Below are 9,673 nucleotides of genomic sequence, written 5' to 3' on the forward strand. Positions count from 1 at the left end.
ATATTGACGTTTCCGGTACCAGTGTAACTTAACGGGGAAAAGAAATGAATATGTAATAAAAAAAAAGTTTATATGACTTACTACCGCAATCTTACGTTTATTTTGCACAAACGACACAAACGATGTTTCTTTGATTGTCTTTACATATCGCGAGATATCTACTTGTATGTGTTGGATTTAGAACAGTATACTAGGTCCTTTAAAAGAGTGACCGTGTGACAATATAAGCAGAAAGTGTACTGAGTAATGCTCTCTCCATCCAGTACATGTCAGTCAGGTAATACATGAATCAGGAACAATTATAAAGGAACAACAAGTTTCAAGTCATAAATGGGCTATGCATTCAAATTTGACTCTCCCTCCATCACTTTGAAGTTGTACTAGAAGCTGAAAAAGGATTTCCGTTCTTAGCAATATAGAAATAACGAGGCTATAACATTCACGCTATAATGTTGCAATGTTGTAAATGTATCCTAGACTTAAAACTGAATGGCATTAATCAAATATGTGTAGTTAAATCTGTTTTGATAGCTATACGTTTGTTTTAAACCATTATAGCGTATTTAAGTAATATCAGATTAATTTACTGTCCTATCTTTTAACTATAAATAAGAAATAATGTATAGAAAATCTTGTTTTAATGTTATTAATACACGGAAAGAGGTTATACGTCCGCGGAATAATTTCACGAGGTCGTATCCCAAGTGAATTATTCGCGCAACGTATAAGTGATTATGAGTGTATTAATTTTAGTAAAACACGATTTTGCTATGTATTGTTTCGATTGTAATATGCCCTTAATCTAAGTCAGTAGATAAAATGTAATAGCGCTCTTTCTTGGTTGCAACAAAAATATTAACGTCATCGCATGTACACATGACGTCATTTAGCGTAAGCGTGTTTTAACAGCAACAAGCGTATTAAAATCAACTTTTCAGTATGATATTGATTAAGCGTGTCCTTTCTTATTACAACGCATTTAATTCCTTCATATTGGGTAAGTATTCATTACTGGTATCCAAGCTGTATTTAAGGTATCCGATCCATAAATGGCTTAAATTATATGCCTGGTAACGTTATCCTTTTTGGCTGTTTTATGAAAGTTTACCATTTGGCAGTTTGAAAAATGCAAATATTAAGGAGCATAACTCAACTGGGGAGATAACTCTTACAATTCTTTCCTTTTTTACATGAAAATGTGACATAAATAAATTAAAAATAGCCAAAGTTTATATTTCAAAATTTTATTTTGCTAATATTTCAAGTGATTTCCATTCCAAATAGTTATATGACCTACAAAACACTATATTATTGAAAAATAATACAAACATTTGAATTTTAATCGAAGTTATCTGCAGATAAATGACAAAAATCTAAATCTTGTCTCGTAAAATCTATACATAAATCACTGAAACCATTATGAATCCAGATTATTTGAAGAAGAGTTACAGACCTTTCTACATTCTTTACTTTCCTGAAACTTTTCAAAAATTAAGATAGCTGTATATATAGATGAAATAAATATTAAAAAGTGTAGGTCACCATGCATTTTAAAATTTTACGAGACAGACTATATCAAGGTAACCAATATCAAAAATGTCTAATAAAGCTGAAGTTAGCACCAAAATTAATCTAATATGTTGCATATTTTTGGCTGTTTTTCTATTTAAACATTTAAGTAATACAACTGCTTACTTCAACAGACAAAACAACATCTTATCAGATGTTTGATGCAATACATAGTATTAATATACCTTTTTTAAATATAAAATGTAATAACTTTAGCTGTCAACTTCCCATTACGAATAACTAAATATTTGCAGGTACATAAAACAACATAACATATTGTTAAGTTGAAAACAGTATGTTCCATCAGTTACATGTTTCAAGATTATAAATATGATAGTATAAAATATTTGCAAGTAAAAGCCATTAGAAAAACAACATACAATTCTGTAATTTAGAGAAAAAAAAACACTATATAAATAGACTTACCCCACCCATCAGCAAAAATAATGCAGAATCAAAAGGAATTGAATGTAAATTTGTTACTTCAAAATTTTGTGATTCATTACAAATTATGACTTGAAAGTAGTGTAGTTTACAATAAATGTTACAAATGAAATGACCTTAGTTCTATTACAGCTGTTTTCAATGAAAACTTATCAATCCAAACTGGAGAAAATTGGCCCAAAATAAGTATATTTCTCCTTTTTGTTTTTCAGACCTCAGTAAAAAGATTATAGCATTTACATTACTGACATGTTCTTTTTTTACCCATACTGCTTTCAAATGTCAGAATCTAAAGTTATCAAAAACCATGCTATCATAATACTTAAGCAACCTCTTTTAGTCAAAATTACCCCAGACATTCATTAAAATATGTCAAAATTGGTATGAACCACAGAAACGCCTGCGGGTGTCTACCCTTGCCTGTAATTGATTGACGTTTAACAATATGCAATAGAAAGTGTTATAAATGGTTCTTGACCTTCTTACTCACTTACTGATAGTAAAGAAATGTACAAAGTTTTAAAGCAAATAGATCTTATAGTATTCACAAACAAGAGCTGTCTGTTGACAGCGCATTTGACTATTCGAAGAATTGATGGAAGTATGGGGTCAAAATATTAACAGAGATTTGCAGACAAAAGATGAAAAATAAATTAGACAAACAATGTACCTGTTTTTGTGGATTTGGATAAGTCTTGCAATATATGGCAATATGTGATCATGATGGTAAGCAAGACTGTTCAATGTTTCAAAGCCATATATCAAACAGTTTAGACAAAATATGGAATCGCATGCGAAACTTAACAAATTTCTTTCTCACAAAAGGGCCATAACTGAGCTACAGTCCTTGTCCTAGTTACCGTATGTAGTCTTGCCTACATACATATATTATGATGGTAAAACAAGTGGTAAAAGTTTCAAAGCCATTTGACAAACCGGTTAGGCAAAATATAGACTGGTATGAAAAATTTAACTGATTTTCAAGTCCAAAAAGGGTCATAATTCTGGCAGAATAGTTTACAGAGTTATGTACTCTTGTCTGCAAATGGAGATCATGATGATAAGCAAGTGCTCAAAGTTTCAAAGCCACATGTCAAACAATTTTGACACAACGTTGACTTGTACGAAAACTTCACCATTTCCAAGTCCAGAAAAGGCCATAATTCAGCCAAAATAGTTGACAGAGTTATGTTCTCTTGCCTACAGATGGAAATTATGATGATAAGCAAGTGTTCAAAGTTTCAAAGCCACATGTCATAAGTTTTGACAAAACATGGACTTGTACAAAAACTGAACCAATTTTCAAGTCCAAAAAGACCATAAATCAGCCAAAATACTTGACAGAGTTATGTACTCTTGCCAGGCATACAGATAAAATAAACAAGTGGTATAAACGTTCCAAAGCCACATATCAAACAGTCTGCACAATATATGAACTGGTATGAAAACTTAACCAAGATTTGTAAGTTAAAAGGGACCATAATTCAGCCAAAATCCTTGATGGAGTTAAGTATTCTTGCCTAAAACTTGACACGGTGATGGTATACAAGTGTTGAAAGTTTTAAAGCATTACCTCAAAAAGTTTTGTCAATATGTGAAATGGTACGAAAAAATCAACCAAGGTGTGACGCCGACGCTGACGCCGTGATGAGTAGGATAGCTCTACCTATTCTTCAAATAGTCGAGCTAAACAAAAAAAAGACCAAGAAATACAAATTTAAAAAGCCCATATTCTGACAGAATACAAGCAATAGTTATGGTTCATGACCTATTTAGTCAACTAATGATGATAAACAAGCATTTAAAGTTACAAGCTATAGCTCTTAAAGTATGAAACATTTAATTTAACCAAATATTTAACCAAGAAATTCTAATTTTCTAGGTACACAAGGGGTCATAATTCTGCCAAAAAGTGACAGAAGTGGGAATTATGACTCCTGGCTATCTAATGATGATAAACAGGTGAACTAAGTTTCAAAGCTATATTTCTTATAGTTTCGAAGAAAAGAGGAACATAAGCAAAAATGTTAACCAAGACCAAAGCTGACAAAGATCAAAAAATGATGACAATACCTTGTAGATTTAAAAATGAATCAGATTTACCAAAAATAATTCAGAACTATCTTTTTAATTATACTATTAAACTAGGTACAATGTAAATTCTGAAATCTCCTGGACTCTCAACTGAATTCTCCTGTATAGATGCCCTGGAAGTTTGGCATGTAAGCATTGTTATGATACATTTGTATCTGAGTCTTTTTTGCACTACGTTTGCAGTAAATCATCCAAAGTCTACTAACAGTTAGTTTGAAGCATTCAGAACTTGCTATTTGCTTCATAAGTCTTTTCATTTTTCAAATTTAATGTCTCATTCTCCACTAGCATATATTTCCTAAGGTCTTCTTTCATGTCATGGTTCCAGCTCAAGTATTATTTCAACAGAACAGAAATGCCCGAATGTCATGGTTCCTACATATCTAGGTACTGTGGTAATGGCAGCTCACTGAAATGAGACAAATTATCAACATTAAGATCAAGTAGGAATATTATAAAATTGAGTTAATTTTAAATACTAAAAGCAGGAATGATGTCATATTGTATGACTTATGCCCCTTCAGAGTGCTTATAAAATGAATTAAAAAAGTTCAAAAGGGCATAACTCTGAATTTAATGAAAACTGAAAGTTATGAACTGATATAGCTGTAATAATGTTAAGTCCCAAAAAGGGACTTAACTAAAGATAGGGTCAGACAATAAGCACATGTCCACTTCATACTGATGATGTATTCCAAGTTTCATTTGAATTACATGAAATATGTAGTACTAGTAGAAGCAGAGGACACAATGTACAGATGTGATATAATAAAAAGGGGCATAACTCAAAAAATAATAATCTGACACTATGATTATGTTTGCTTCATGATATATTATACCAATTTTCATTTGAATATGGAAGCTGTTGTACAGATCTATGTAATATTGTCAAGTCAAATGGGGAATAATTAAAAAAATAATTATCTGTTCTGATAATATGCTAATGTTCATTTCATGTTGATGAAGTATACATGATTCATTTTAATTGGATGGAAATGGTACATCAGAATGTACACCAGAATGTGGGACTGATGGGCAGACAGTTCAAACAGTGTTGACACTATATACCTCATTGACCAATGACAATGGGGTGTACATAAATAAAAGTGACCTCATCAAGATGTATGACATGCAATGAAGGATCACGCCAAGTCTAAACATGTTTTTTTAACAACAATACACTAAACTGTTGGGTGAGACAGAAGTTTTAATCACATTTTCAACAATACACAGCTTCAAGGTATATGACTTACATGTATATATTAGCTGGACATGTGCAAAATGATAACAACACATTTTATGTGAAAGATAACTTCCTCATATACATGATCATAAAATGAAGACTGAAGTCATATATGTCTTTGGCATATCACACCACAAATAACAAAATGAGCCGCGCTATGAGAAAACCGACAATGAACATGGTGTGGGTTTGCGACCAGCATGGATCTAGACCAGCCTGCGCATCCGCGCAGTCTGGTCTTGATCCGTGCTGTTCGCTAACAGTTTCTCTATTTGCAATAGGCTTTGAAAGCAAACAGGCAGGCTGGTCTGGATCCATGCTGGTCGCAAACCCACTATGTTGGTTTTCTCATGGCGCGGCTCAAATATAAGTCACTATGAATTAAAGTCACAACTCCGGCTCTTCACAATTTATCTAAAGTTAATTTTAAACTTAGCAAATTTCTCTCTTCTGTATGAACCTAATAAAGGCAAAATGAGAAATAAAAGCTACCTTTTTACGCCTTCAAGTTTCTGGAACAGTAGCTGAATGGCTGCAGATTACAGACAGTTTGCTTTCAGAGAAAATAGCATCAACACAGACCATTGCTGCAAAAAAAATTAGGAATGTTTTTAAAATGTGTACATTATATCTAGACATAGTTCGTTATACATATGACAGGACAATTGTCATCTTACATCCAGGGTGTAAGACAAGAGTTTACCAGCACTAAAGAAAACATCAGAGACTCGCGTAACACAACCCAAAGTTTTTTGTGCGAGTCGGTTGGTAGGGATTTTTTTTGTATATAATCATATAGGGAAAAACATTTCATCCGAATGTCCAGGAAAACAAGTTGGGTAACAGCGATTTTCACAGGTAGGTCATGTTACCACAAACAAATGATTTTTAATAATAGCCTAATAAGAATCATCAAGGTTGTAACACTAGCACAAAAAATATGAAAGTCAATGCAAATGTTATACATGTTATACTAGAGAATATACCAAGACTGTATGTAATTCACACTTCTTTGTCAAAACTGAAACGAACTTAACAAATCCTCGGTTCAAGAAAACTTGTTCAGATATAAATTATTATAAATTTATTGACATCATAAATTTTCATTGAGTAGCGAAAACATATTACAGAATCTATCTATCTATAAATACTGCATGACACCCTTGCGAGTATTTTATGCAGGTGCGCGTCAGTGCATAAGAGTTTAAAAGCAGGAATGTACAGGAGAATTAAAGTAATACATAAAGTATTTGTGAGAATTTGAGAAAAAGCTGATAGTGCTAATAAAAAGGCGAAATGTACAGTAAAAGGATTAAAAACAGCCTGGTCACTCAGAAGTCCTGGCCCAGTTTGGTTACCCCTTGCCTAAACTGGTCCAGGGTAGGTGCTTGAGCAATGTCGGCCGGCAAAGAATTCCAGAGAATGATGGTAGCCGGGTAGAAAGAGAACTTGTAATAATTACAGGGTGTTTGAATTTGCCGGAAAGATTGGGAATGCATGTGTCTAGTGAGCCGGGTAGGAGGTAAAATATAAGATGGCATTGGCACTGCAACCAGTCCATGGACAATCTTGTAAAACATCAGTAGCCTGGCATCATTTCTTCTGTTTGCAAGGGAACGCCACCCCAATTTCTTTAACATGTGTGTGACACTGCTGTAATTTGAATAGTCACTGGTGACCCATCGAGCGGCCCTGCGTTGGACCATCTCGATTTTATGTATGTTGAGCTGTGTATGTGGACTCCACACTGAGCTGCAGTACTCTAGTTGTGGTCTAACAAGGGTTTTGTAGGCAAATTCCCTAATATTTTGCTGTTTGGAGGGAATATTGCGCTTAATGAAGTTAAGTGTTTGACCAGCTGTTGAAGTGACCTGGTTTATGTGTTTGTTCCAGTTTAGATCTGAAGTGATGCTAACACCAAGGTATTTTGCATCACTCACGGTTTCTAGTGTCTGCCCATGTAGTGTATAAGTGGATTTGTAAGGGTGTTTAGACTTGGAAATATTAATCACTGTACATTTGGATGGATTGAATTCCATGTCCCATGTGTGTTCCCATTTTTGTAACCTGGTTAAGTCCTCTTGCAGAGTATGTTGTTGTGTAACATTGTTGACTGTGATATAAACAGCAGTATCATCAGCAAATAACCGGACCTGTGAAACAATATTTTCAGGCAGGTCGTTTATGTATAGCAGAAAGAGAAGAGGGCCGAGGACAGAGCCCTGTGGGACACCAGATGTGACCGGGACCTCATCCGACTTATCACCATTGACTAAGACGGACTGACGGCGACCGATGAGAAATGATTTGACCCACTGTAGTGTACAGTCCTGGATGCCATGTTGGTGCAGCTTATATAGTAACTTTAGAAGCATTCCATCTTTTTCAAAACATAACAAACATTAATATAAACGCAGACATATCATAGCATAGATAAGATGTACCTCAATCTATCAAATTAAACCAATAACAAACCTTTTGAGGTCTAAAATAACTCTTTTCGCAAATACAACTTATTTATTTAACATTGATGCTTACAAATGGCGCACAGATGCCAAAGGGCTATAACCAATGCAGTAACAGCTTTGTACATATAACATGTAGCTTGTATTAATTTTCAATGTCAATACATAAACAGTACTTGTAACAGTCCCAGCTAGTAGTTTAAATTACATTCAAATTTGAAGAATTATCAATTACTTTATTCAACACATTTCATATATTTTATCAAATCCTATTTTAAGATCTTTTTTCATCAAAATAATATGCTTACGACTTCGTGCTGCAGTGCATCTGAAATTTTTGGTTTGGCCTTTGGGGAAAGGAAGTGGCTAGGGATCCGGTAAACGGACCTCAAGACCTGGAGTCTAAAGGTCCAGTATTCAATATACATGTACTAGTTAATGCTGCATTATCAGTGTTAGAGCTGTTTCCTGTATAAATCTACCTGCGTTAAAAGGAAGCAGTTCCAAAGCAAAAAAGCATGTTTTCCCCCAATTTGTCCCAATTAGTATGAATACTGAGAACTGTTTATAAGGAGAATATATTTATCTGATAAATGCCTCCGATTATGTACAGCGTACAAATTCCTATTTATAATTTATCGAACTTGCGATCCATTTTTTCAAGGACTAAAGAATTATAAATACTTCTGTTTCCTGTCACTTACAAAGCATTTAAAATGACAAGTAAAATACGAGAGCAAACTTCTGAAATCCTCTTTGTAAATACCATTCTCAGCATTTGTATTGATTACCGGACCTCTAGATTCCAGGTCTAGAAGTCCGGTTACCGGACCCCTAGCAACTGCCTTTGGGAACATTGCCTGTTTTGTGGTACTGTACCATTTGACATGCACTTCGATTATATACCTGTAGAAATGTTTATGAATTTATAAATAATCTCATAAAAATTTCTTCCATTGACTTTTTACAAGCAAATAATAAAACACCTACCTAAATCAAGCGTTTTGTGGACAATCGTTGTTTTCGATGCCTACTATTTCTATATCATCTGATCATTGTACGTGTCGAAATGACGTCAACCCGGATGTTTTGGGCTATTCACAGCATATTCAGAGCCGACAGGTCTTGTTAGCACAATAGATGATAATTTTTTGGCGCCCATCGTACCATATGATCACTCGATAGACTGTTAATTCTAATGTGAAACGTTTATCATTGTTTATTTTTTTTAAATCGGCATTCGCAATGTTTTCAGAATTCTGAGACAGATGTTATATTTTTAAAATTCTGATTAATTCAAGGGCAAGGGATTTAGAGCGATGTTTAGAGTAGCAAAGATAATGAGCTGACAAAAATTTTGACTAAGGTACTGTCATTTTTCGTAGTAACTGAAGGGCCATAACTGGGAATATCCACCTAGTTATAGAACTGTTCTGTGAAATTATGCTGTAAGCATAGTAGTCAAGTATGGTGAACAAAGGATAAGAACTGCTCAAGTCTGGTCAACTTTAGCAAATTTGAGAAATTCAATGGCCATAACTTCAGAGAAACTTCACAGGCATTGTGCCTGTCAACATCGTGAATAATGTATAAGGGTGAAAATAACAAGAGCTGTCGGTAAGACAGCACGCTCCACTATTCGGCAATTTCACAGTAAAATAAATTAAATTAATGTCTCAATAAGAGACCTCTAAACTGAAAAGAAGATACACCAATATATGAAAAGCCCCTACAACACAGAGGGGTTAAAGGTCAAGTAAAGAAGTGGTACTGACATTCTTTATTTTTAATTTTGATTTTAAGTATGAAAGGGGCATAACTCTGTCAAAAATACAATTAGAATCACTGGGATTGTAAC

The 9,673-nt window shown here is 34.0% G+C and overlaps 1 long non-coding RNA gene across 1 annotated transcript; it reads right to left on the reverse strand.

Moving 5' to 3' along the window:
- Positions 1-1,228: 1,228 nt before the first annotated feature.
- On the reverse strand, positions 1,229-9,061 carry LOC123530201 (uncharacterized). Its single transcript, XR_006682284.2, has 3 exons — positions 8,806-9,061; positions 5,843-5,937; positions 1,229-4,516 (listed from the first exon to the last, which is right to left on the reverse strand). It is a non-coding gene; the product is annotated as an uncharacterized LOC123530201 (long non-coding RNA).
- Between the last annotated feature and the right edge of the window lie 612 nt (positions 9,062-9,673).

Source organism: Mercenaria mercenaria, chromosome 13 (genome assembly GCF_021730395.1).
Source record: "Mercenaria mercenaria strain notata chromosome 13, MADL_Memer_1, whole genome shotgun sequence".
Taxonomy (NCBI): domain Eukaryota; kingdom Metazoa; phylum Mollusca; class Bivalvia; order Venerida; family Veneridae; genus Mercenaria; species Mercenaria mercenaria.